Source organism: Mesocricetus auratus, unplaced genomic scaffold (genome assembly GCF_017639785.1).
Source record: "Mesocricetus auratus isolate SY011 unplaced genomic scaffold, BCM_Maur_2.0 Super-Scaffold_100008, whole genome shotgun sequence".
NCBI classification, from domain to species: domain Eukaryota; kingdom Metazoa; phylum Chordata; class Mammalia; order Rodentia; family Cricetidae; genus Mesocricetus; species Mesocricetus auratus.
In genome coordinates, this window is record NW_024429192.1 from 2305130 (window position 1) to 2311342 (window position 6213).

The 6213-nt window shown below is 50.8% G+C and overlaps 1 long non-coding RNA gene across 1 annotated transcript; it reads left to right on the plus strand.

Annotated features, from left to right (window-relative positions):
- The first annotated feature begins 3878 nt into the window (after positions 1-3878).
- LOC121141858 lies at positions 3879-5695 on the plus strand. Its single transcript, XR_005878783.1, has 2 exons — positions 3879-4252; positions 4382-5695. It is a non-coding gene; the product is annotated as an uncharacterized LOC121141858 (long non-coding RNA).
- Positions 5696-6213: the final 518 nt, after the last annotated feature.

A 6213-nucleotide genomic window follows, 5' to 3' on the forward strand; every position in this document is an offset into this window, starting at 1 on the left:
CTTTCTCATCTTTAGTACTTTTGAATGTTAAGAAAAAACATGAAAAGATTTTTTTAAAAAACCCTGTGCTACAATTAGATGGATAAAAGCAGTTTCTTTCATCCGCTGCATGCACTCAAAAATTCTATATTCTGGTAGGTAAGTAAATTAAGATCACAAGCTGTTTTCAAACGTAGAGTTTGTTGCTGTGCAAAAAGCTGATAATAATTTCAGAAATGCTGCAGGTTGCGGACATCTGGTGAAAATGTTAACTTTGTACTTTTTCCTTTGTTGTCTGGGCTTTCAAATACTTTTTTCTTTTCTTTCCCTCTCTCTCTGTCTCTCCCTCCCTCCCTCCGTCTTTCTGCAGGGTTCCTCTGTGTAGCCCTGGCTATCCCAAAATCCTCTCTGTAGACCAGGCTGGGCTCGGAATTCGGAGAGAGTCACCTGCCTCTGCCTTCTGAGTGCTGGGATTAAAAGCATGCGCCATCACTGCCAGGCTCAAATATTTTTGTAAACTGCTGAAAAGTTCCGGGGTCCTGGCACCAGACCCCAATTGCCTGATGGGTAAAATGAGCAACCTTTCACAAGTGCCCTTCTGACCCTAGGCCTATTAATTGAAGATTTTTTTGTCCTTATGTGTGTGTGCGCGTATACTCATATGTGTGAATACAGGCATTTGCACCACCCCATGGTGTATGTGTAGGGCTCAGAGACCAACCACGCCTTGCCTTCTCTTGTTGGCTGCTGGGTAAGCCTGGCTAGATCTATTTGGATTCCCCAAATAGATGGTTTCCGTCACGCTGGCTCTGCCTCCACCATTTGTGGTAGTCATCTGGGCCAAGGGGTGGTCACCTTGGTTCTTTGGAAAGGCATGCAGGTCTGTACCTTTACGTCGCTCTTGAGCAAGAGGGAGCTATGTGACACTCAAGAAAATGACGCAGGGAATTCAAGAAAGAAGCCCTTAGGGAGGTGCGTGTTAGAGGAGGTGGCCGTTGTCATCGATACAAAGGGACAAATACTAGACTCTTCAATGAGGCAGATCTGGAGTGTGAGTGGGGAGGAGCAGCAAGGGGAGCCACGTGTCTTTGCTGTTGCTGCTAGAAGTTACCCGGCAATGACGTGGCTGAAACACCTGTGGGGCCACAGGGAGATGGTACGATAGGTTAAAAAACCACTTGCCACACGGGTGTGAGGACCCACGTTTGATCCCCCCAAACCTGAGTCAAAATAGCAGAGCGTGGGCACACAGGCTTGTAGTACAAGCATTGAAGAGGAGGCGATAGGTGGATCCCTGGAGCTGGTTAGACAGACACCCTAATAGGATTGATAGACCCCCACCCGAGGCCAATCAGAGATCCTGTCTCAAAATACATATTTGGGGCAACTAAGGAAGGTACCTGATGCCACATACACGTGTATACAGGGATACATGCACGCCACACACACACACACACACACACACACACACACACACACACTCCTTGCAAGTCTGGAGGCCAGAAATATGGTCAGTTAGTACCAGTTTTTTTATTAGGCTAAAGTCAAGGACTAAGCGAGGCCGTCTCCTTTCTGAAGGCCCAGGGGTAAACACTCTGTTGCCTCTTCTAGCTTTTCCAAATGCTGCTCCTCTGCCTCAGTTTTGTCTCCTCCCGCCATGTCCTTCCCCGCTCTGGTCACGTCCGTCCCCCTTTACTCTGCTTCCGGCTTGCACATCCCATCCGTCGGCCCCGCGGTTAAACCCAGTGTATGCCTGTTATCATGCAGGCAGTCTGAAATCCACCTGCAACCTCCCTTCTTTGCCGTGCGCGGTAGGGTATCCGTGGTCTGGGCGTGAGGTTATGGACACTCCTGAAACAGAAGCCAGAGGTACTAAGCAGGGTTGCCTGCTTGGTGTTGGCATCCCTCAGACGTTCTCTGGCAGCCCCCTGGATCAGACGAAGGTTTGGTTTATCAGGGAGGACCTGCAAATAGCCTCATCCATGCCCAGGCGGGGCTGCTTGGGACAGGGTAAGAGTCGTCCGGGGTTTGCATGGGTGGTCCTGGAGAATATGGGGGATCAGAGTGAGACAGACAAGAGAATCAGGGTTCATCAGTGGCTCCTGCTTTAGTCCCTTGCTTCCGGGCTCCTGCCCTGAGCCCCTGTCCTGACCTTTCTCCATGATACGCTATAAACTATAAGCTGCAATAAACCCTTTCCTTCCCAAGTTGCTTTTTTGGTCATGGTGCTTCCATCACAGCAATAGAAAGTCCTTTTCGTCTTCCTCTCTTCCTCCGATTCTTCTTCCTCCCTTCCTCCTCTTCTTCTTCCTCCCTTCCGCCTCTGTGTGTGTGTGTGTGTGTGTGTGTGTGTGTGTGTGCGTGCCTGTGTGTACGTGTGTGTGTGTGTGTGTGTGTGTGTATGTGCGTGCGCACGCGTGCCACAATGAGGGCAAGTGAAGGCTAGGAGGCAGCTTCCAGGAGTTAGCTCCCCACATCCGAGGTCGGGTCTGCCTTGCTTCTGCCATTGTGCTGTGAGCTCCTGGCTGGCTGGCCCTGGAGATTCTGGCCTTCCGGTGTTATTGCCCCCGCCCCCCTCCGCCGCCACATCAGGCTTCTTACATGGGTTCCTGGGGGGGGGATGAACTCAGGTGATGCAGCGAGCACGTTTGTCTACCAAGCCATCTCCCTGGCCCACTTCTCTCGTCTTAAATCTCGACAGGTTTTGGGTCTATCTCCCCTGCTCTTAGAAAGGTGGCCGTGATTACATTTAGGGTCATCTCCCCGTCTCAAGGTCCTTTCACCCAGACACATGCACAAAGTCCCTTGGACACGATGGGACTATCCAGGTCTTAGAGCTTGGACGCCCCTGTTCCACCTGTCACATCTTCTCAGCCACGTTCTCTCTTGTCTTCTCCTCAGCCAGGAAGCGTCTCTCACCACACTGCTCTGGCCTCCAGAATTCTCTCAACAAAAGCCTTTTATTCCTCCCTTGAATGTTCCAAGTCTCACCAACTTCCACCTCCCCTTGGGATGGTTAGAAAGAAGATGGCCCCCTAAGGGAGGGGCACTGCTAGGAGGCGTGGCCTTGGTGGAGTAGGTGTGGTCTTGTTGGAGGAAGTTTGTCACTGTGGAGGCGGGCTCTGGGAGGGGGGTCTCTCATACAGTGCCTCAGTTCAGTTCCTGTTGACTGCAAACCGAGATACAGAACTCTCACCTCCTTCTTCCCCAGCACCATGTCTGCTTGCCCATAATGACAGGGGATTAAACCTCTGAAACTGTAAGCTGACACGTCAGTTAAATGTTTTCCCTCCAGGCCCCGCCCCCACACCAGAGCTCCCACCTCCTCCCCCAGGTCCCGCCCCCACATCAGAGCTCCCACCTCCTCCCTCCAGGCCCCGCCCCCACATCAGGGCGCCCACTCCCATCCTGCTCACTCATTGGAACACCAACGATATGTCCTGCTGACGTTTTCCTGTGTCTCCTCCCTGATCAGTGCAGAGACATCTTTGGTATTTCATCTGTGCTCCTAAGAGTTAGGAATCACTACACAGAGCCAATCAATCAATCAATCAATCAATCAATCAATCAATCAATCAATCAGTCAGGGAGCAATTGGTGGTCTTCCCTCGAGAGTAGGATGGAACTGGGCCCTGTCGGGATGACAGTGACCAAAGTAACCCGAATGATCAGGGTAGACCCTGCAAAAGGGACGAAGGGACCAAGCATGAGCCCCAACAAACCCTCAGGAGGGACCACCGCCCCTCCCCTTACCCAGGTGCTGAGTGACTCCGTTGGGCTGTGCAATTTCATCCTCTGATACACTTAGGAATAAGGGAGAGACGCCCTTTAGAGTGTTCTAAATACAGCTGTGCTTAGACCCAGAGAACTTGGACAACCTTTCTGGTTCTTTCCACCCCAGCTGTCCCTTGAGGACGGAGGCCCCAGGAGAACCTCGTGGGACCCCCTTCGCTCCCAGCTGAGATTCTTTGGTGCTGATTTTTTTCCTGACACCGTTGGTCAGGAAAAATGCCAGAAAAGCCAATTAGCTGAAAGAGGTCATTTCCAGCAGCTGTTTGCAACTACCCAAACTAGATTGTGACTGAAGATAACAAGCACTTGCTGTTGTAAGAAACCATCTCAGGATCACGGTGTCTTAACAAAGACACTGGTCCCGAAGCATCTGGCATCTCTCCTGGGCTTACTCTGTGTGGTAACTCAGGGGTCCTGTCAACTCACCTTCAATACATAACCTCCGGGACTGTCACAAAAGAGGAAAAGAACCGTGTCAAAGGTCAGTGTGAAAGCGTCATGGCCAGAACCCAAGGGGATGGACGAGGTGGCTTCAATGCAGGCTGGGAAATGTAGTCTTCTTGTGTGCCCAGGAAGAAGATACAGGGTTACCCCTCTATCTCTGCACCAGGTCCACAAACGCGGAGCACCGTATGTGACCTCCTCTGAACGTCTGATTGACATGACATTTGCCCTAGCAGTCACAGATGCCTGGAAGCATGCAGACCAAACCCCGAGGTCACCAACTGCTCCTGGTGTCCTGACACTACCAGTGACGTGCTTCTGCGGTCACACGCACAGGAGGGAGTGTATGGCGTCCTCGGGTGATCACACTTAGGGATCTGTTTGATTTTCTTTCCAGATAGTTTAAGAACCAAGTTCCAGAGCATTTGGCTTCAGGACCCAAAGGTTGAGCTCTCTGTCTTAGAATTCTGCTGGCTGCTGTGACTATTACTTGGTTACTGTCAGCAAAATGCCTGTGCCCCTGGGTTGAAGGCCCTAGCTCTCCCACCATGGATTGGGATGGACAGCAGAGGTTGCCTTCCGGTACACTCTGTTTTCCAGCATGGGTGCCTGCTTCAGGCTGAGGACCCTCACAAGCATCCTCCCAGGGAAGGGCCTGCTTTGGCTGGAGTGTGGAGGACTTTTGTCCATATAAAGGGCCATGCATAGCCGGGAGGCAGAGGCAGGCGGATCTCTGATAGTTCGAGGCCGGGCTGGACCGATAGCCTCCAAAACAATACAGCGAAACCCTGACTTGTAAAAACCAAAAATAAAAAATAAAAATAAATAAATAAAGGGCCATGCGTAGGGTCTCTGAAGGTTGAGGTTCTTTGTAAAGTTGAGTGTAAGCAAGAAAGCTTCTACAACAGCATGTGGAAGACGTCACTGATGTCAGCTTAACCGGCCTCTAGAACCCTGTGACTTATTTCCTAACGCCTCCCACTTGGTACTCCTTGAAATAATATTCCAAGGAGGTCCAAGCAGAGGAGTGTTCAAATAAATCAATGACTGCCACGGGAATGCATGAGTAATAGAACATATCACGGCCCAGGCCTCCGAAGCCACGCCGGGTAGGCGAGAGCACGCCTCCTGGCCGGTGCACGGCTGCCACACCTGTGCCTGTGGCTCTATTGAGTTTTTATTGCAAAACAGAAGGTTTTTCTCTTCCAGCCCTCTCTGTCGCTTCTCAGTGAGGAGTCACGATAGCGGGGTGAAAAATGAAGCCAAGATGTCTTTGAACTTGGTTGTTTCATGTGCTTTTCTTTCTCTCTCCCCCCTCTCTCTTTTTTTAAAAACATTTTGATCTGAAACATCTGTTTTTGCTTAAAAGCACATCTACACCAGTGACCATTTACATGGAGCCCTTGGAGATCAGTTCGCGCAGATGTTTGCCTGTTGTGGGATTTTGTGTGATTCACTTAAAAACAAACCAAAACAAAACAAAAAGGTGGAATTCATTTCTTCTCTTCTCCCTTCCCGATGGAGCTACATCCCAGAAATTTGCAAACCTTACATTTCTGCGTACGCAAAGCACACCCTCTCCGCCTGTGCTAACGTGTGAGTCATGTTATTGTTGTGATGGACGGACTAATGACTCATTTTCGTACTTACGAGGGCTACAAGATGGTTACAGGAAGGGGCTGACTGGCTTCTAAGGTTGGTAATGAGATTACTCACCCCAGTGGAGTGAGGTTGGTGTGAAGAAGGCTGGGACTAGCACACTCAGGCTTGTGCAATGTAGACAGCCGTTGTCTTGGCTCAGAGCAAGGGAGCGAGGCAAACTGGAAGTGATTAGGGAAAGCTGGGGCGTACGGGCCATCAGGCAGCCCAGCCAGACCGGGCCTTGAATGTTGAAGGTGGGTGGCGGGGAGGGACACTGAAAGCGAAACCACACTCTGTGGGTGAACACTCCCCGCCAAAGGCAACTCGGGTGAGAAAGGGCTTATTTAGCTTACAGTT